Source organism: Schistocerca americana, chromosome X (genome assembly GCF_021461395.2).
Source record: "Schistocerca americana isolate TAMUIC-IGC-003095 chromosome X, iqSchAmer2.1, whole genome shotgun sequence".
Classification (NCBI taxonomy): domain Eukaryota; kingdom Metazoa; phylum Arthropoda; class Insecta; order Orthoptera; family Acrididae; genus Schistocerca; species Schistocerca americana.
Genome location: NC_060130.1, coordinates 166,039,650 through 166,062,536, shown reverse-complemented (window position 1 = coordinate 166,062,536; position 22,887 = coordinate 166,039,650). Strand labels below are relative to the sequence as shown.

Here is a 22,887-nt window from a genome sequence, read left to right as displayed (position 1 = left end):
TGCAAGGCATCTTCAGTGGCTTGGAATATGTATATATTTTTACTATTTAGTTTACATTCTGGGGCAATGTACCTATAGGTTATAAACAGTTCTGGTGGCTGGTATTTTACCATGATGTAGTAATATTTTAAATTCTACTTACAGGTTGTGTGGATGATTTTCTACGTATTACATTTCTGTTCTACTTTTGGTACCGTTCCTCTTATTGTAATTGCCACTTGGGGCTTTTTTCCACATTTCGCAGCATTGGAAACTGAACACTTGTTTCGATGCGGTGTTTTGGTTTGTCTTGCCGACTGTCGGATGTTCTTGTCAAAGATCGAATGTTACTGCCAACTTTCGAAGTATCTGTGGTACCTCTCTCTCTCTCTCTCTCTCTCTCTCTCTCTCTCTCTCTCTCTCTCTCTCTCTCTCTCTGGATATGTGTGTGTGTGTGTGTGTGTGTGTGTGTGTGTGAAATAATATTTATTTTGGTGAGCTATTTTATTTTGCTGTGCTCATTTATCACATACTTGTTTGCAGCGATGGCTTTCTGAATATGGAAGTTTTCTTGCATTTGTACAAGGTATTTGTCACGGTTGTTTATTCTCATTATTTTCATTCCGTGTTCCATGTTAGTGGGGTGGTGGTCATGGTGTTTTAAATGCTCTGCAAATATGGAATGGCTTGTTTCGTGCTTCCAACACCCGATTTGTTCTTTGTGCCGTGTTTTAAAATTCCTGCACAACATGCCTATGTATACTGCATCACAATGTTGACAATCAAGTTTATATTTTCCATATCCATAAAATTTATCCCCTTGGTAGTTGGCTGGATTAGGTGTGATTGGAGGGTGTGTTAAGTCTTATATGTTATCTGGAAGCCCTGTCTATTTAGTATGTTGACAACCATGTGTGTTAAGTTGTGTGTAGGTCATAGTGTACCATCTGGTTCTTTTCTGTGTGATGTTGCCATTGTGTGTCTTCCTTTTGTGTGTGTGTGTGTGTGTGTGTGTGTGTGTGTGTGTGTGTGTGTGTGTGTGTGTGTGTGTGTGTGTAAGTTTGCAGCTTGCGAGTTATCTTGTATTTTGGAAGTGTTGTGTTTGTTTTGTACTTGTGTTTTTATTTTTTGATTGAGCCTGTGTACTACATGTGTCATACCAATTGTTCCTAGTTATTTGTATGATTGTATTCATTTCTTTTTCATAGTTTCTCTTGTTGAGTGGTATCCTGTTTAATCTATCTAACATGTGTCTTAGTGCTGCAGGCTTCTGGTTGTGGGGATGATTAGATATGGAATGTATAATTGTCTCTGTGGCTGTTGGTTTTCTGAAGATGTTAAATGTATGTTTGTCATTTTCTTTTCTATTGTTATGTCAAGAAAAATTATTTGATTTTCTTTTTCTTTTACAAGTGTGAATTTTATGTTATGATGTGATTTGTAGATTTCCGAGTGGAGTTCAACTACTTTTTTCATTTGGCTCATCTACCAGACAAAAAATGTCATTCACATATCTGTACCAATATATGATTTTAAAACTTTCATTAGTGGTTATCTTTTCAAATATATGATGTTCTAGATGACTGATGAAAATGTTTGCTAATGATATTGGGGATACCATGTACAGTCCATCGCTTTGTAGGTAATATTCATTCTCGAACTGAAAGTAGTTTTGTTCCGTTGTCAGTCTGAGCATATCTATTATTTCTTTTATTGCTTCTATCGTGAGGTTGCTGTAGGATCTGAGATTTTGTTCTATGATTTCTATTGTTGCTGTGATAGGGATGGAGATATACACATTTTCTATGTCGAATGAAATCAGTGATGCTGTGTGTGGTACTTGTATGTTTTGGATGTTTCTATTAGGTTTTCTGTGTTTCACTGTTCTGAATTTTTTTATTTTATAGTGTTTTGTAATTAACTTTTGGAGATGTTTAGCTATGTGATATATTGGGGCTTTCTTGAAGTTAATAACGGCTGGCGTTGGCGTACCATCTTTGTTTCTTTGGTTGGCTGCTAAGTGTTGGTACCTGTGGGTTTTCCTGTGTTATGTAGTATTTCTGTTTATCTGCGAGTGTGTGTTCAATGTCCGTTTCAGGATTGCCGGGACTCGAGTAGTTAGTTCTGACTTCAGTTTTTGTATGGTTATGGTATTTACGTTTTCCTTGGTTTTTGTGATGTATTGCTCTTTGTCCATGAGTACTGTCACATTTCCCAAAAAGTAAAAATGATCAATATACCGTAATATTACACGCAACTGAGGAAGACAGGACTGCAGAAGCTGAAGATACCAAGGAGTCACGTCATTCCCCTTGCAGGGAGCTGGAGGGCAGTGTGGAAACAATTGTAGGCGTGTGCCAGTGGGAGATGTTTACAGGACAATCAAGAATCATTTTCAACGGTGGTGTACCCTGACCTTCCCCCAGCAGAAACGCCTTCTCAGTGGCAACCGTCTGGTGTTGCGTAAACATCGACCGTGCCAAGCGCAGCTCACAGGAGCGCCGTAGTTGCTTAATCTTCATTTTGTAAACACTTCGTAAACCTGCGGTCATGTGGTACGTAAAAAATACAGGGTATAGTTGTAAATCAGAGGTTGCCAAGCTGGCGAATGGGACGGATGTTCTAACAATCCGTAACTGATATCAGCGAGTTTTCACACTGCCAAAGCACACTCGTGGGCACATGCATGCTCTGAATACTTACTTTTTATGTAGGTACACTGTGGTCAAAAGTATCCGGACACCCCCAAAAACAGACATTTTTCATATTAGGTACACTGTGCTGCCACCTACTGCCAGGTACTCCATACCAGCGACCTCAGTAGTTATTAGACATCGTTAGGGAGCAGAATGGAGCGCTCCGCGGAACTCACGGACTTCGAACGTGGTCAGGTGATTGGGTGTCACTTGTGTCATACGTATGTATGCGAGATTTCCACACTTCTAAATATACCTAGGTCCACTGTTTCCGATGTTACAGTGAAGGGACACGCACAGCACAAATGCGTACAGGCCGATAGAAACAAATATGACTCTGAGCAGTAAGTCCCCTAGACTAAGAACTACTTAAATCTAACAAACCTAAGGACATCACACACATCCACCATGCCCAAGACCGGATTCCAACCTGCGTCCGTAGCAGCAGCGCGGTTCCAGACTCAAGCGCCTAGAACCGCTCTTCCACAGCGGCCGGCCCTGACAGAAACTGCCGACAGTTGAAGAGGGTCGTAATGTGTAATAGGCAAACATCTACCCAGACTATCACACAGGAATTCCATACTGCATCAGGATCCACTGAAAGTACTATGACATTTAGGCGGGTGGTGAGAAAGCTTGGATTTCATGGTCGAGAGGCTGCTCATACGCCACACATCACGCCGGTAAATGCCAAACGACGCCTCGCTTGGTGTAAGGAGCGTACACATTGGACGATTGAATAGTGAAAAAACTTTGTATGGAGTGACGAATCAAGGTACACAATATGGCGAACCGATGGCAGGGTGTGAGTATGGCGATTGCACGGTGAACGTTATCTGCCAGCGTCTGTAGCGCCAACAGTAAAATTCGAAGGCGGTCATGTTATGGTGTGGTCTTGGTTCTCATGGAGGGGGCTTGCACCCCTTGATGTTTTGCGCGGCACTATCACAGCACAGGTCTACACTGATGTTTTAAGCACCTTTTTGCTTCCCACAATTGAAGAGCAATTCGGGGATGTCGTTTGCATTTTTCTACACGATCGAGCACCTGTTAATAGTGCACGACCTGTGGTGGGGTGGTTGCACGACAGTAACATCCCTGTAATAGACTGGCCTGCACAGAGTCCTGACCTGAATCATATAGAACACCTTTGGGATGTTTTGGAACGCTGACTTCGTGCGATGCTTCACCGACCGACATCAATAGCTCTCCTCAATGCAGCTTTCCGTGAAGAATGGGCTGCCATTCGCCAAGAAACCTTTCGGCACCTGACTAAACGTACGCCTGGAGAGTGGAAGCTGTCATCAAGGCCAAGGTTGGGCCAAGACCATACTGAATTCCATCATTACCGATGGAGGGCGCCACAGACTTGAAAGTCATCTTCAGCTAGTTGTCCATATACTTTTGATCACATAGTGTATGAAATCCAGCTTGTCATCCGATTGGTGCGGAAGGCCTTCAATACTATTCCCCAGCTATTCTTTTGGCATTTCCAATGCAATCGTAAGCAATAATTAGTTTTACATCCGTGAAAACCCTGGCAGAGGGGCTCGCCCACCTTATCCCCTCTCACTCCCATCCTACTTCACTTTGATTTTATCTTTGTCGTATTGTGTCTTGCTTACAGTCGGGCTTCCCAAAATTTGCCATTTGTATCCTTCTTCCGAGAATTATCTGTGGTTCGATACATACAGGATGAAGGGACTAATCACCTTGCAGTTTGATTCCTTTAATACCAACAACCAGTAAGACAAAACACTTGCAATAATTATCCCGTTAAATGAAACTGAAATGGTGGACTCACATCTAGACCACACTACGATACTGACGAAAAATAATTTGATTATTTTAAAAATTTCCAAGAACTGCTATGGAATTTGTGTACATATTTACACCTACTCTTATTTCGACAAACGCGGCAGTCGTGTTGCAGAAAGGTCTCTTTGTTACTGCCCTCATGGAAAATGTGCCATACCTCTTCTTCTGATGTACCTATGGTGTCAGTATCTGATACATTATTAATCACCGATTGTCCAGTAACTTTTTCAGCGCTTACTCTACGTTCCCTTCTGTTTGATTTTGAGACGCTCGTAACTAAGCTCAGTTGAATCCTGGCGGATAATTCTGAACAGTTGAAAAATGATTTCCTAGCAAATTTCGAACAACTTTGGTTGACATGCTTTTGGCAGGAAACGAACCAGAACATAGTACACTACTGGCCATTAAAATTGCTACACCAAGAAGAAATGCAGATGCTAAACGGGAATTCTTCGGAAAAATATATTATACTACACCTGACATGTGATTACATTTTCACGCAATTTGGGTGCATAGATCCTGAGAAATCAGTACCCAGAACAACCACATCTGGCCGTAATAACGCCTTGATGGCGTGTACAGGTATTTCTGCCCATGCAACTTCAACACAATACTACAGTTCATCAAGAGTAGTAACTGGCGTATTGTGACGAGCAAGTTGCTCGGCCACCATTGACCAGACGTTTTCAGTTGGTGAGAGATCTGGAGAACGTGCTGGCCAGGTCAGCAGTCGAACATTTTCTGTATCAAGAAAGGCCCGTACAGGACCTGCAACATGCGGTCGCGCATTATCCTGCTAAAATGTACGGATCGAATGAAGGTTAGAGCCACGGTTCGTAACACATCTGAAATGTAACGTCCACTGTTCAAAGTGCCGTCAATGCGAACAAGAGGTGACCGAGACGTGTAACCAATGGCACCCCATACCATCACGCCGGGTGATACGCCAGTATGGCGATGACGATTACACGCTTCCAATGTGCGTTCACCGCGATGTCGCCAAACATGGATGCGACTATGATGATGCTGCAAACAGAACGTGGATTCATCCGAAAAAATGACGTTTCGCCATTCGTGCACCCAGGTTCGTCGTTGAGTACACCATCGCAGGCGCTCCTGTCTGTGATGCAGCGTCAAGGGTAACCGCAGCTATGGACTCCAAGCTGATAGTCCATACTGCTGCAGACGTCGTCGGACTGTTCGTGCAGATGGTTGCTGTCTTGCAAACGTCCCCATCTGTTGACTGAGGGATCGAGACGTGGCTGCACGATCTGTTACAGCCATACGGATAAGATGCCTGTCATCTCGACTGCTAGTGATACGAGGCCGTTGGGATCCAGCACGGCGTTCTGTATTACCCTCCTGAACCCACCGATTCCATATTCTGCTAACAGTCATTGGATGTCGACCAACGCGAGCAGCAATGTCGCGATACGATAAACCGCAATCGCAATAGGCTACAATGCGACCTTTATCAAAGTCGGAAACGTGACTGTACGCATTTCTCCTCCTTACATGAGGCATCACAACAACGTATCACCAGGCAACGCCGGTCAACTGCTGTTAGTGTATGAGAAATCCGTTGGAACCTTTCCTCATGTCAGCACGTTGTAGGTGTCGCCACCGGCGCTAACCTAGTGTGAATGCTCTGAAAAGCTAATCGTTTGCATATCACAGCATCTTCTTCCTGTCGGTTAAATTTCGCGTCTCTAGCACGTCATCTTCGTGGTGTAGCAATTTTAATGGCCAGTAGTGTATATCTAAGAGTAACTACCTGATGCGACCGAAAGTGGATTCACTACATAAAAGAAAGCAGATGTCAGGATGAGATTCATTGTGAGGATCCTAAAGAAATATCAATCAGTCGTAATAACAATGGCTTATTATACACGTGTTTTGCAGGTTGTCGAGTACTGCTTGTCATTGTACGACGTTTACCCGTTACTATTAATATAGAAGGGCTAGAAACTCCTAACAGCAGCAGCAAGTTTCTTCACGAATTCATTCAGTAAACGTGAGCTCATTGCAAAGGTACTCATGAAGCTTCAGCGGCATATGAAGGTGTGTTGTTGCCCAACAATGAGAGAATAACTTTCGAAATTCGTACATTCCGGGAAGATTCAGACAATATACACTCCTGGAAATGGAAAAAAAGAACACATTGACACCGGTGTGTCAGACCCACCATACTTGCTCCGGACACTGCGAGAGGGCTGTACAAGCAATGATCACACGCACGGCACAGCGGACACACCAGGAACCGCGGTGTTGGCCGTCGAATGGCGCTAGCAGCGCAGCATTTGTGCACCGCCGCCGTCAGTGTCAGCCAGTTTGCCGTGGCATACGGAGCTCCATCGCAGTCTTTAACACTGGTAGCATGCCGCGACAGCGTGGACGTGAACCGTATGTGCAGTTGACGGACTTTGAGCGAGGGCGTATAGTGGGCATGGGGGAGGCCGGGTAGACGTACCGCCGAATTGGTCAACACGTGGGGCGTGAGGTATCCACAGTACATCGATGTTGTCGCCAGTGGTCGGCGGAAGGTGCACGTGCCCGTCGACCTGGGACCGGACCGCAGCGACGCACGGATGCACGCCAAGACCGTAGGATCCTACGCAGTGCCGTAGGGGACCGCACCGCCACTTCTCAGCAAATTAGGGACACTGTTGCTCCTGGGGTATCGGCGAGGACCATTCGCAACCGTCTCCATGAAGCTGGGCTACGGTCCCGCACACCGTTAGGCCGTCTTCCGCTCACGCCCCAACATCGTGCAGCCCGCCTCCAGTGGTGTCGCGACAGGCGTGAATGGAGGGACGAATGGAGACGTGTCGTCTTCAGCGATGAGAGTCGCTTCTGCCTTGGTGCCAATGATGGTCGTATGCGTGTTTGTCGCCGTGCAGGTGAGCGCCACAATCAGGACTGCATACGACCGAGGCACACAGGGCCAACACCCGGCATCATGGTGTGAGGAGCGATCTCCTACACTGGCCGTACACCACTGGTGATGGTCGAGGGGACACTGAATAGTGCACGGTACATCCAAACCGTCATCGAACCCATCGTTCTACCATTCCTAGACCGCCAAGGGAACTTGCTGTTCCAACAGGACAATGCACGTCCGCATGTATCCCGTGCCAGCCAACGTGCTCTAGAAGGTGTAAGTCAACTACCCTGGCCAGCAAGATCTCCGGATCTGTCCCCCATTGAGCATGTTTGGGACTGGATGAAGCGTCGTCTCACGCGGTCTGCACGTCCAGCGCGAACGCTGGTCCAACTGAGGCGCCAGGTGGAAATGGCATGGCAAGCCGTTCCACAGGACTACATCCAGCATCTCTACGATCGTCTCCATGGGAGAATAGCAGCCTGCATTGCTGCGAAAGGTGGATATACACTGTACTAGTGCCGACATTGTGCATGCTCTGTTGCCTGTGTCTATGTGCCTGTGGTTCTGTCAGTGTGATCGTGTGATGTATCTGACCCCAGGAATGTGTCAATAAAGTTTCCCCTTCCTGGGACAATGAATTCACGGTGTTCTTATTTCAATTTCCAGGAGTGTATGACTTCCTCGAGAACAAATCTAGCAAAATTACGACAATGGGAAAATCAGAGAAATTGTAACGCCATTGTGGCTTAACGATCTCCACACATAATTAACGAACAGGAAGGGAAAATGGGAAGTGATAGTGTTAACATAGATATTCTCGTCCAAAGGTGGTTTGTGGGGTATGGATGTTGAAGATACACTGAGTCTAAGTTTCACAATATAAAGAAGCAAAATGGACTATGTAAAAGGAAACTACGAAATTAGATTTAATTTGGAAGAACATAAGTTTGACCAGAAGAATATTTTACATGTATATAGGGCCCGCTGCTTCGCTCGCGTAGACTGTATGATCTGCACAGATTATTTTATTTGTTTTCTTTAATCGAATTTTTATGATGTTCACTAATTGCAACACGTTCTAAACCTTTCACGCTAGTTAAACCATAGATGCATGATCTTTTCAGAATGTATTTTTGACCAAAAAGCGATTCTGGTAGCTGGAGTTAAAGATTCTTATTAATCATACCTTTTGCGTTCTTGTGGAGAAATTTCCGTAGAAACTTCCATCCCCTAACACATTTCTTTATTTCAAACTACGAAGTAAATATCAGTTTTCATAGACGCAGCTTTAAAAAATTTTTAATACAACGAAATAGTTTCTTAAAAATTCTCATCTCCTATTTCACCCTCTTAGGGGTTGAATTTCCAAAAAAGTGAAACAGGTATTTTTTTGTTTCTAATGAAGAAACCAATGCCAAATAGCACAGATGTAGCTTTAATAACGCTTTAATATTTCTTTAATAAGGACATATTTCCAAAATAACTTTAACGTTCTATTATATCCCCGTAGTGGTTGAACTCCGAAAAATGCTGAACAGCGGTGTATCTTTATTTCTGTCAGAGAAACCAAATACTAATATTCGTAGGTCTAGCTTCAACATTGTCCTAATAGCGACATATTTTCACAAAACCCTTCATCCCCCATTTCACGCCTTTAGAGGTAGAGTTTCGAAAAATCCCTTCTTAAAAGACGCCAACAGCATAAGATCAATACCCTCTCCGGATTTAAAGTTTCTATTGGTAGGGGTTTAGGCTGGGCGATTATGAGTCAGTCAGGACATTGTTTTTTTTTCTATTTATAGATTACTGAACGGAAGGCGTTGCTGCACTAACCGGATATGTCTGCTTTTGGCAGGAAATGAGATTTTACTACCATTGCGTGGTTTGAAAACTGCTCTATCGTGTGATGAATGTGCACTGGCCATGGAAATAATTCAGAATAAAATAGGCAATGCACTTGTCGACTACGGATTTTTGGAGGAAGAACCAAACTTGTACAGGGCTTGCTTTGTCATTGCACCAAACAGTAGTCGGATTGAGGCGTGTGAAATACGTCCAAGAAATTAGCTGTAGTTGTTACACGATATCTACTTTTGGACATCTTGTTGCACCCAGAAAAAGCTGTTTCGGTCTAACATTAAAAGTGCTGATAATGAGAAGTGTACTGTTTCAAAATCCGGATTCTTTGACTACACTTAACACAAACATGTATTTCGCTATACTGCATCACTATCACGACGTACCTGTCTTGAGCTCGTCTTTCAGAAAGCATCAAGTAAATTGACTTCTCCTGAGGAAGAATGTGAGAAATATAAAGAAGTCATGAAGTTTACTAAGAATTATGTGCCAGAAATGATAGGGATGATACATACAGTTCATCAGAAGCAGCACAGTGCAACACTTAATAACAATCAAAACACAAAGTTCTTTTGTGCAAGAGCGAGACAAGTCCAGTTTTCAAAAATTCAATAAGTATTATAATAAGTCTTTGGTTATGTAATATGCTTCTTACGGTGTGTTGGTACCCTAAATCAAGGCTGGGAGAAGACAAGACCGATTAATAAAGTTTTGTAATTTCTGGAAAGTTTTTTGCGTTTTACTCGAAAGTGTGTAAACGTGACTGATATGGTTGTTGCACCAATGCCCGCAATTCTCACTGCACGCTTTGTTGGATAGCAATGTGACCCGAATAGACCTCCTTCGAATAGGAACTCATTTCCGGAAACACATCGTTTTCATGCTACAGAACAAACAGGAAAATGATGTCATGCTTGTGCCGAGATAAAAATAAAGGGGTAGTATTTCACTCTGACTCTTGTAATGATGATGATCATCATCATAACAGGCTAATTACCTATTATATTGACAATATTCAGTAGTAATTGCTGCTACTGCTGGTGTGGTGGGATAGGATGTGTATTATCAGTGGAAGAAGACACACTGAGCGTACAGTCAGAGATGTGCGTGCTTATAGTTTCGTTGTTAGTCCCTTATAATTGGGAATTGCTACCAAATTATTTATAATTCCCGGAGTCACAGTAATTACAATGACTCGTGCATCCATTAGTTGCGAAAGAGTGGAATACAACAGTTATACATCTCCCGAGAAGTGTTTCTGTTCACATTGATGCTTACTCAGGCTCCATTATAACCCCTCAATGTGTTGTTATAATATACACACAGCCTAATTACTACGATGATATAAATATTTGGCTGTCATGCACGACATCTGAACAGGTTTTGAGCGATGAGAAAGTAGTATAATCGTGAAAGTGTTATTGTTTCAGAATGAATGCTTATTTCATTCGTGTGATGATGCTTCTCTTATCGTTGCTGTATTCTTCGACGTATTCTGAAGTATCAGGAGTCCATACGTTTGGAATTTCCACCATATTTGGTTTTACTTAGGCTCATAGTTAATGCGGCAATGCAGAAGTGACACATTTATCATTGCAAGAGTACGTGACGTCAGATGTAAGCTGATAGCCCCATCCTGCTGCTAACTGCCGTGGGAGCTCACCTCTCTGCAAAACCCGGAACATTGCTATCTGGCCAGTTGCTGACACTCGTCTCTGTGCGAATACTGTGTGTGTTTAACGGGCGAGGTGCTGCACTGTCGAAAGCACTAAACTCATATTGTGGAGAACTAGGAATAAGAGCCCTTCATTTTTTTAGCTTTTCTGTAGCTTTTCTTACTTTTGTGAATAGGGGGTCAGTTTCTTCATATAGGTCGCAGAATATGCCTTCCCAATCTGAACTGATACTTCACCTCGTTCTCGATGAGACAGTAAATTCCAACCTTCGTCACTAACCTCACACTGAAATAAAGTTGACATTATAAAATTCGTCGTTCTGTCTTATGATTGTCAAAATCCATGTCCTCTAGTTAATACCAGACAGTAGAATGTCACATGTTAATTTACTTACAAATTTCCGAATACAACATTCGCCAGCAGATGACAAGAAATGTCTACAGCCATCTCATTGATTCACTTGTTTTCATCCAGCTATAATAAAGCTGTCACGACCGCTTTTACGCTGATGGTGGACATCGCCTCCGTTTTCGTTGATGATGAAGCTTGTGTGGCACTTTAAGAAAAAAAGTTCCGTGTAGCGCGAGGAAACTATCCTAAGTGAAGGAGGAGGAGATTTTAGTGTGTTAAACACTGGCTAGCTAACCCATTCTTTACTTTCGATAGCGATCAGATAGCCACTTATGTTTGTTTAGGTTTTTAAGATGTTGTTATATCAGAACTTGTTCCGTCCTTCAAGAATGATTTTTTTTACTGAAACTCTTCCATACTTAATACACTTTTCGTGCAATGTGTCCCAGAGAATTCTTCATTCGCCTCTGACTTCCATGTGAGGAAGCCGATGACAAAGTTGTTCCACACTCCAGAACAAAACAACAAACACCCTTTTATAAAAAAATTAAGATTATGACAGTCATCTAAAATCAAATTTTGCGAGGCACAATTTTTATCAGTGTACTAGAGTATTTATTTTTTCTCGTAAATTTCGCCTCCGGTTTCATGATTACATCAATAACGTCTGCAGAAAATTAAAATTTATACGCTTAGTAGCTTGTTGTTTGGAAGGAATTTTAGCCATAATTTTTGTTACATACATTAAGCGTGTGTACACTATAAATATTTGAGGTGATAGGAAACCGTCAATATTAAAAAATAATTAAAAACTCTCCCCTGTTCAACACAGGTATTTTTTAATATTGTGTATATAGTAATTTTCATCTGGACAGTTATTTAGGGCTGTCAAGATAAATGGGACACCATTTATATATTACTCGCCATTGTAGTGTTAGGCAGCTGGCTTTGAACAGCGCGTAGCGTTGGGCAGTTGGAAGTGAGCCGCCAGCAGTGGTGGATGTGGGGAGAGAGATGGCGGAGTTTTGTAATTTGTCATGAACTGCTATATTTATATATGATGATATCAAGGTAAATACATTGTTTGTTCTCTATTAATATCTTTCATTTGCTAACTATCCCTATCAGTAGTTAGTGCCTTCCATAGTTTGAATCTTTTATTTAGCTGGCAATAGTGGCGCTCGCTGTATTGCAGTAGCTTGAGCAGTGAAGATTTTTGTGAGGTAAGTGATTTGTGAAAGGTATAGTTTAATGTTAGTCAGGGCCATTCTTTTGTAGGGAATTTTGAAAGTCAGATTGCGTTGCGCTAACAAAATATTGTGTGTCAGTTTAAGCACAGTCATGTATAATTGTTGAAAGGACGTTTCAATATATATATATAGGGTGTCCCATTTATCTTGACGGCCCTAAATAACTGTCGAGATGAAAATTACAAAATGTTTCAAGCAAATGTTCTTTAGCCGGCAGGGGGACATCAGTCAGCATGATTGGCTTCGTTGTAGCTTTGTTTTTTACAAAGATACGAACAGCGGTATAACTTTTTGAAATGGTACCCTGTAGTTCTTATTCGGTAGTTCATTTCCTCTCCTAAAGACCCATTCAAAAATGTATCACAGTGTACCATTTACTGAAACATAACGTTATTATTTACATAACACAACACTGACTTTGAGCCCCGGATCAGAAACTCGTCCACTTACTGGAGTAGTCAGAAAAAAAATGAAAACAAAGTAAAATCATAACACAAAATTGACTTTGACTCTCCTGTACCATGGCCCAGGAGTAGAACATTCATCAAAAGTGCTTAGAGTGGTGACCCTGGACACCGATACACTGGTGCACTCGTTGAAAGAAAGAATTATTTACTGCTTCCAGTGTTGCCTGCCGAGGAGAATTACAAGCAAGCACGATACGTTCCTGCATGTCCTCTGGAGTTGTTAGCATATCGCGATAGACAACGTCTTTAATGCATCCCCAAAGAAAAAAGTCCCTAGGATTTAAATCAGGAGACCTAGCACAGGTCAAGTAACTGTTCCTCCTCGACCAGTCCATCTGGCAGGATACCTTCGGTTCAGAAGACAACGTGCACGCAAGGCATTATGTGCTGGACATCCATCGTGTTGTTACCACATAAGCATTCTGTTTCTTAGCGGCACTTCATCCAGAAGAGGAGGAAGAATTCGTCTGAGGAAGTTGGCATACGCTGTGCCGTTTAGACTACCATTGATGAAATAAGGGCCAATAATTGTAGTGCCAAGCATCCATATCAGACGTTAACTCTCCATTGACGCTGATGTTCCACCTGTCTAAGCCACCGTGGGTTGTTGCTGGACCAATAATGCATGTTCCTTGTATTTACCTGTCCTTTGCTTGAGAAGGAACATTCATCGGTAAATAGAACATTGGAGAAGTGCGGGTTGGCGAGGATTTGCTGCTGTGTCCACTGACAGAACTGCACACGATTCTGGAAATCATTCCCATGCAATTCTTGATGTAGGTTGTACATTGTAAGAATGGAACCGGTGACGTATAATAATATGATGTACACTGGTGTTGGGAATGCCAATCTCGAGTTCAAGCTGTCGTGTGCTCACATGTGGATTCACAGCAACGGAAGCGAGAACAGTAACTTCGGCAGCTTCGCCTGTGCGAGTGCTACGACGATTGCATTGTCGTGGGTTAAAAGTTCCCGTTTCGTGAAGCGTCGCAACAAGACGACAAAACATCCGTCGGGAAGGTGGGTTCTTGTCAGGATATCGCTCTCTGTACAGTTGCGCTGCCTGCGTAGCATTTCGCCTACCTTTAATAACAACAATAAAGGAAACGTAATGTCGATGCAGTTCGTAGGAAGGACAGCCTTTACTGTATGCCTACTCTACACAAAAATATTTAAAAGGACTAAACTACTGTACTAAATGTACCCTTACATAAGAAAACAGTATTGCAATTACTGTTTTGCTAACTTAAATTGCCCATAAATGAGTAGCATTTCTACCTTTGTTGGTGTACATTCTACTCACACAACTCTTCAACTGACGATGGTCGACGGAATGACGGGTGTGCATTCTATTTATGTTTACATTTGTCCTCTGTCAACGTCAGCCCATGGATGTGTTCCATTACCCCGAGTACCTGCACTAAGCGCTGGAGACGTCGACGTCAGTGTTGTGTTATGTAATTAATAACGTTGTGTTTCAGTGAATGGTACACTGTGATGCATTTTTGAGTAGGTCTTTAGTAGAGGAAATGACTTACCGAATAAAAACTACAGGGTGCAATTTAAAAAATTATACCGCTGTTCATATCTTTGTATAAAAAAAAACTAAGCAACAACAAAGGCAATCATGCTGATTGATGTCCCCCTGACGGCTAAAGAACATTTGCTTGAAACTTTTTGTAGTTTGTATTTGGACAAACAGTTATTTAGGGTGGTCAAGATAAATGGGACACCCTGTATATAAACTGTTGCGCATCAGTAAAGGACAGTTTCGTAGCTACCAATAGTTTCTAATTTTTTTTATCATTAACACCATGTCGTTGTTGAATCATCCGCAAAGAGTGCTGTCATTACGTAAGATGTGCAACAACTCTCACCATTTGTGAATGTTTTACCCCGTTATCCAAATCCAAAAATGTCACTGACTCTTCTCTTCAGATCTGTGAACTGTTGCAGCAAGAATAGCCGCCGCGCACATTTAGAGGGCGCACGGGAGATAATTCTCTTGAGTCGTTATGACAGGCGTTCGGCGAACGGACTCTCGTGGTCATTCATTCTGTTGGAGTTGCGGAGAGGGGCACGTGCTGTATGGCTCTTTAATTTGCTGATATACACCAGAAACCGCAGAGTACACAGTCCAGAAATAGCAGCCGTCCTGTCACCACTGGTAGACGCAAGCCTGGCGAAAGCAGGAGCTAGGACCGCAGTGTCAGATCGAAGACCCTGTTGCTTTCTCAGACCCTGTGAGCGTTTTAAATAGGACAAAGTTGCTTATAGTCAACTCAGGTTCCTCTAGTTTTACTCTAGGTCACAGTCGTCATTGAAGTACCCATCTACTTGACCTGGAGACCAAGATCGGCCAGTCACGAAAAATAACACACACAGATAATCAGAGGACATGTACAAAAAGAAAAAAAAATTAATCTCATGGCTGGAGAGAGAGAGAGAGAGAGAGAGAGAGAGAGAGAGAGAGAGAGAGGGGGGGAGGGGGGAGGGGGGGGAGACGCCTCATGTCAGAAAGTGGCAGAGTACTTCAGGGCGGCAGTGGTCCGGATGTTATTGTAATTACAAGTTGCCATCGGAATTTCAGATGACCTGACCGTCGCAACTAGCAGGAAATAAGAGCACTGACTGTTTCCAAGTCTAACCGGAAATATTTTATCGATCTTCTGGTGCCTGTAGCACTGTCAATTAAATTGTGTCAACACAACGTCTAAACGGTAGGACGACCTGTAACTGTGCCAGCCGCCGTAAATGCGTCTTTACGGCAATACAGCTCCGGTCCTAGTGAGGCACAGCTCTAGCGGAGAGCATTACAGAAAATTTAATCTGTCGTAGAAAACGGCCAACTGTGCGAAGGGCTTTGCTTTTCATAGTCCATCTGTCTGTACCCATCTGCACAGCTTTTGGCAGGCTACTTAGTTCCGATAAACTGCCAGACACTGAATTGTCAGGCGCTAAACACTGTTTCCAAGTAGCCAAAAGGGCTATTTTACAGTGGAGAACGCCGTCTTGGCGAAAATTACAAGATTCTTGTTTTAATGAAATTACAAGCAGAAAAAATGATCAGCAATACAGCTATACCGGGTTCTTTACTGTCTATTTGATACCTCCGTTCATCCCTCGCAAAATACATAAAATCTAGAGTCAAATTACAGTAAAAATTTATTCGTGTAGTAGTATCATTGCTAGCTTCAGAGGCTTGTTATTAATCGTGATGTTGAGAAAATACAGGGTGGTCCACTGATCGTGGCCGAGCCAAATATCTCACGAAATAAGCGTCAAACGAAATAACTACAAAGAACTAAACTCGTCTAGCTTGAAGGGGGATACCAGATGGAGCTATGGTTGGCCCGCTAGATGGCTCTGCCATAGGTCAAACGGATATCAACTGCGTTTTTTTAAAAATAGGAACCCCATTTTTTATTACATATTCGTGTAGTACGGAAAGAAATATGGATGTTTTAGTTCAACCACTTATTTCGCTTTGTGATAGATGGCGCTGTAATAGTCACAAACATATGGCTCACAATTTTGGACGAACAGTTGGTAACAGGTAGATTTTTTAAATTAAAATACAGAACGTAGTTACGTTTAAACATTTTGTTTCGGTTCTTCCAATGTGATACATGTACCTTTCTGAACTTACCATTTCTGAGAACGCATGCTGTTACAGCGAGATTATCTGTAAATACCACATTAATGCAATAAATGCTCAAAATGATGTCCATCAATCTCAATGCATTTGGCATTACGTGTAATGACATTCCTCTCAACAGCGAGTAGTTCGCCTTCCCTAATGTTCGCACATGCATTGACAATGCGCTGACGCATGTTGTCAGGCGTTGTCGGTGGATCACTGTAGCACATATCCTTCAACTTTCCCCACAGAAAGAAATCCGGGGACGTCAGATCCGGTGAAAGTGCGGGCCATGGTATGGTGTTTCGACGACCAATCCACCTGTCATGAAATATGCTACTCAATACCGCTTCAACCGCACGCGAGCTATGTGCCGGACATCCAACATGTTGGAAGTACATCGCCCTTTTGTCATGCAGTGAAACATCTTGTAGTAACATCGGTAGAACATTACGTAGGAAATTAGCATACATTGCACCATTCAGATTGCCATCGATAAAATGGGGGCCACTTATCCTTCCTCCCATAATGCCGCACCATACATTAACCCACCAATGCCATCGTGGATTTTCCGTTGCCCAATAGTGCATATTATGCCAGTTTACGTTACCGCTGTTGGTGAATGACGCTTAGTTTCTATGTAGAACGCGTTCAAAAAATCTGTCATCGTCCCCTAATTTGTCTTGTGCCCAGTGGCAGAACTGTACACGACGTTCAAAGTCGTCACCATGCAATTCCTGGTGCATAGAAATATGTTACGGGTACAATCTATGTTGATGTAGCATTCTCAACACCGACGTTTTTGAGATTCCCGATTCTCGCGCAATTTGTCTGCTACTGATGTGCGGATTCGCCGCGACAGCAGCTAAAACACCTACTTGGGCATCATCATTTGTTGAAGATCGTGGTTGACGTTTCACATGTGGCTGAACACTTCCTGTTTCCTTAAATAACGTAACTTTCCGACGAACGATCCGGACACTTGGATGATGTCGTCCAGGATACTGAGCAGCATACATAGCACACGCCCGTTGGGCATTTTGATCACAATAGCCATACATCATCACGATGTCGACCTTTTCCGCAGTTGGTAAACGGTCCATTTTATAACGGGTAATGTATCACGATGCAAATACCGTCCGAACTGGTGGAAAGTTACGTGATACCACGTACTTAGACGTTTGTGACTATTAGAGCGCCATCTATCACAGAGCGAAAAAAGTGGTCCAACTAAAACATTCATATTTTTTTACGTACTACACGAGTATGTAATAAAAATGGGGGTTCCTATTTAAAAAAAACGCAGTTGATATCCGTTTGACCTATAGCAGCGCCATCTAGCGGGCCAACCATAGCGCCATCTGGTTTCCCCCTTGAAGCTAGACGAGTTTCGTTCTATATAGTTTTCTCGTTTGACGCTTATTTCGTGAGATATTTGTCCTGGTCACTATCAATGGACCACCCTGTAGTTCACCACCCCTGCAGACTGTGGCATCCCCAATGTGGTGATCTCAACCACCTTCCCTCGTGTATCCTCAGCACAGCTGTCGATTTACACTGAAGTGACACGTATGGGATGCTTCCTAAAATCGTGTCGAGCTTCCTCTTGCCCGGCGTAGTGTAGCAACTCGATGTTCCATGGACTCAACAAGTTGTTGCAAGATCCTGCAGAAATAATGACCCATTATGCGTCTATAGCCGTTCGTAACTGCGGAAGTGCTGCCCATGCAGAATGTTGTACACGAACTTACTTCTCAATTACGTCCCCATAAATATTCGGTGGGATTCATGTCGTGCGGTCTGGATGCCCAAATCGTTCACTCGAATTGTCCAGAATGTATGTGAAAGCAATCGGTAACAATTGTGGCCCGGCGACATGGCGCATTGTCATCCTTAAAATGAAGTCCACAAATGGCTGAAAATGGTGTCTATGGTACAGTTCGGCCAGAGCACCCAATCTATTCCACGGAAACACAGCTCACACCATTATGAAGCCACCACTACCTTGCACAGTGCTTTGTTGACAATCTAGGTCCATGCCTTCGTAGGGTCTCCGCCACACTCGAACTCCACCATCAGCCCTTACCAAGTGAAATCGGGACTCATCTGACCAGGCTACTGTTTTCCAGTTGTCTAGGGTCTAACAGATATGGTCACGAGTCAAGGGGAGGTGCTGCAGGCTATGCCGTACTGTTAGTAAAGGCACTCGCATCGGTCGTCAGCTGCCAAACCCCATTTAACACCAAATTTTGCTCCACTCTCCAAACAGATACATTCGTCATACGTCCAACATTGCTTTTTGCAGATATTTCACGTGGTGTCGCCTGTCTGTTAGCACTGACAACTGTACACAAACCTCGCTGTGTTGTCCACGGTGAGAGGTAATGCCTGAAATTTCATATTCTCGGCCCACACTGGTCAGTGTAGATCTTGGAATATTGAATTCTACAACGATTTCCGAAATGCACTGTTCCATGCATCTAGCTCCAACTACCACTTCACGTTCAAAATCTGTAAATTCGAGGGCTGATCGGCGTCCTTTGGTCTGAAACCGTGTCGGTTGCTTGAATAACTCTTCTGTAGATTCCTCGATCTGGTGTGCAATGCAGTAGAGTCCCCTTGGATTGGTCAGCGGATCATTATATGTTAGACACAAACACGTGGGGTGGTACTGTACGTATAAAAAGCATACGGGGTATCAGGTTAGAGGGAAACTCCGAGAGCCACAGATGAGACACTGTTATCAGGTAAAACAGTTACTAGAAGAGACTCGATTGAAAATTCGGAGAATGAGAGTCTTACAGGGTGTCCAGAAAAGGGATCCCTGATTTCAAAATTAAATACCTCGAAAACAAAGATCGATAGAGGAATTCAGTAAACGGTATGTTTATTGTGAAAGCTGTAAGAAGTTTATACAGCAGTTTGAAATAAGTTACAAAAGCTACTAACAGATGGCGCTGCAATCGCCATACGTAATGCCTAGTATAAATAGTGATCCGAAGACCAGAGCGATCAGTTCCACTATTGAAACGTGAAAGGAGGTTAGCGTACTGAAGGAAGAGATTAAAACCATGCACTCCATTGAACAACGCGTTTTTCTGGTGCTGGAGTACCACAGGTTAGAAGAGAGTCCTACGGCAACAAGGCGAAGTTTTCAAGCACGATTTAATGTCCCAAAAGGACCCGATGCGAAAACCATTCGTACGCTCTTCGCAAAATTTCAACGAACAGGCAGCGTAACTGATGATCTAGTGGGGCATGTTGACCGCAAGCAAACCGCAGTTACGCCTGAAAATATCACCACAGTTTCTGGAATTATTCAGCGAAATCCAATTTCATCCGTCCGTAGAATTGCATCTGAGACTGGTTTGAAGCGTTCCAGCGCGCAGAAAATACTGAGAAAGAGCCTACACATGTTTCCAATCAAAATTCAAACGCACCAGGCCATACCCGTACGAGCTGTGCAACAAAGGGTTGCCTTTGCTAATCAGATGCTCACAATGATTGATAGTGAAGGATTTGATGGTGGTTGCATCTGGTTTACAGATGAAGCACACTTCCACCTGAATGCAGCAGAGGCATTATTGGCCATTTTTTCATTCGAGAAACCGTCACTGGTGCACGTTACGTTGCAATTTCGGAACAATTTGTCGCCAAACAGCAAGCGTTAGAGGATCGACCAGGTACTGAATGGTTTATGCAAGATGGAGCCCGACCACATCGGACTGAACAAGTGTTTCGCTTTCTTGAGGAATACTTCGGGAATCGAGTCATTGCTTTGGAATATCCCAAATTTACTGGTGCAGGCATGGATTAGCCTCCATATTCGCCGGATTTGACTCCCTGTGACTTTTTTTTTGTGGGGCACAGTGAAAGACATGGTCTACCCGAAGCATCCAGCCACGCTGGACGAGCTTGAATCGGCGATCTCTGTGGCATGTGAATCCATTTCGGTTGAGACACTACGAAATGTGATGGCGAATTTCATTCTTCGTTTGCGCCACCTCTGTAATGCCAATGGTGAACATTTTGAAAACATTGTGATGAGATGGTTTGCAAAGATTGTTTTCATAGGATTATTTCACTTATGTATGCTGATATGAGCTGTACAGCGTACAGCGCCATCTGTTAGCAGCTTTTGTAACTATTATTTCAAACTGCTGTATAAACTTCTTACAGCTTTCACAATAAACATACCGTTTACTGCATTCCTCTATCGATCTTTGTTTTCGAGATATTTAATTTTGAAATCAGGGAGCCCTTTTATGGACACCCTGTAAAATATTAATAGTTAACTGTCGTGTTAATAGCAGTAAAGTATCAGAACTCGCGTCTCACCTAATTTCTCCCGCGTCATATTAGGAATTGAGTCTTGGTTGAAACATGGAGAAATTTTTCATAACACGTGGACCACAATCAGAAAACTAGACTGGGTTTCTCACTAGGACTGTTTACAGCAACGAACAGGAACGCAAGTTTTAGCGGAGTCCAGACATTATTTCACCATGAAGTCATGTGAAGTAATGGAACTAATCTGAATCGTTTAATTTAGATTAATTATTGGATGTCTCCATCGTCCCCCTCATTCAAACACATCGATCGAGAATCACTTAAACAATGCCTAAACTCTATAGCGCACAGTAGAAGTAGGTAGCGATTTTAATTTATTCAGAGGCGATTGAAAAAAATGTCACTTAAGTTGCCTATGATCACGACAATCGTAACTGTGAAATAATACTGAACACACTGTCTCTAACAACTACATCGAACAATTAGTCCGACAGCTCATATGACAAAGAAGTATTTTAGATCTTATTTTTTATAGCTATAATCACTCGAAAGGTGTCACCAGAGAGAGTGGGAATCTCTACGATAGAGCTGTTACAAGGAAGATGGTCACCAAAGGCAAAACTGTAATATAGAAAGCTAGAAGAATATTTCTCTTTCGTTGAAGGGATTATCATTAATAACTAACTTCAAACATAAACTGAACATCCAGTATGAAAATGGAAAAAAAATTCATAACGTTATGCAAAATTATATTTATTTGGTCACTAACTGGCTTTCTGCTTCCACAGATATTATTTGTACAGAAGATATAAAAATGAAACCGATTATATTGAAAACATGACGTTTCTCGTCACACAGAAATAATTACACTAACTAAAAAAAAGGAGGGGGTGAGAAAAAAGTTTATATGTCGAGACACATTAAACAACTGACGAGAAATACGATGAAATAACACTCTTAATCTAGTATTTGTAATGAAAACTTAACAAAGGGGAAAAGGGAAACTAAGTTTGATTATTTAATACTAAGCTGGTATTCAGCGGCTTGTGCGTGTTGATTTCCATTATGGGCATCTTTCTGCTTTTCTTAATAGAATGTAAAAGTTTGCATTCTACATCACATGAATGGTTTTCTGTTAAAAGATTGAATCTTTCTCCATTAATCTACAGCTTCTCTCATGTTCAGAGAGTCTAATTGCCTCAACCCTGGCTGACGGATCAATATAGACTGTTTCACTCTACCTACATGTGATTTAAGCACACAAGTCTGTGCTAAGGGTTTCAATTTGTCCTTACTAATGAATAAAATTTTTGATGTGATGTTGGTATTGTAATATGCATGTACGTAGTTGCGAGACTTAAAATTTTTTATGAGGTTGTCTGAAATGTTGCCAATATATGGGATTTTGCACTATGCGTTGTAACTACTGACTGATTGCTGTTGGCCAACATACATAAGTGGTATAATTTTATGTATTTTTTGTGGTATATTATCAATCAGGATAGTGATATAGTCACTGCTGGAAGCGATATATTTGTTGATCTGCGGTTCTGTTTGAAAGGGTGATTTTGATAATGGGACAGATATGCAGCGATGCACCATCAAATAGAAAGGTGCATGTTTGTGGCTGTGTGGATGCTGGAAGCTTTCTGTGCCGATGTTTTTTACTGTAAATATTAAATGCACTCTTTTACAAATATCTATTTTAAGATCCAAGAAATGTATCGAAGAGCATCGCAGTTGCACTGTAAACTGAATTTTCTTATGTTCTAGTTTAAATGTTGTAGTAATGTATCTTTGTGGCACCGGTCTATAAACGCAGCATATCATCAAAAAATCAAATGGTTCTGAGCACTATGGGACTTAACTTCTGTGGTCATCAGTCCCCTAGAACTTAGAACTACTTAAACCTAACTAACCTAAGGACATCACACACATCCATGCCCGAGGCAGGATTCGAACCTGCGACCGCAGCGGTC

The 22,887-nt window shown here is 42.4% G+C and overlaps 1 protein-coding gene across 2 annotated transcripts in view; it reads left to right on the top strand.

The window, feature by feature from the left end:
• Positions 1-22,887, top strand: part of LOC124554795 (excitatory amino acid transporter 1) — a 762,497-nt gene that overhangs the window by 306,341 nt on the left and 433,269 nt on the right. The gene's annotated exons all lie outside the window — the stretch shown is intronic.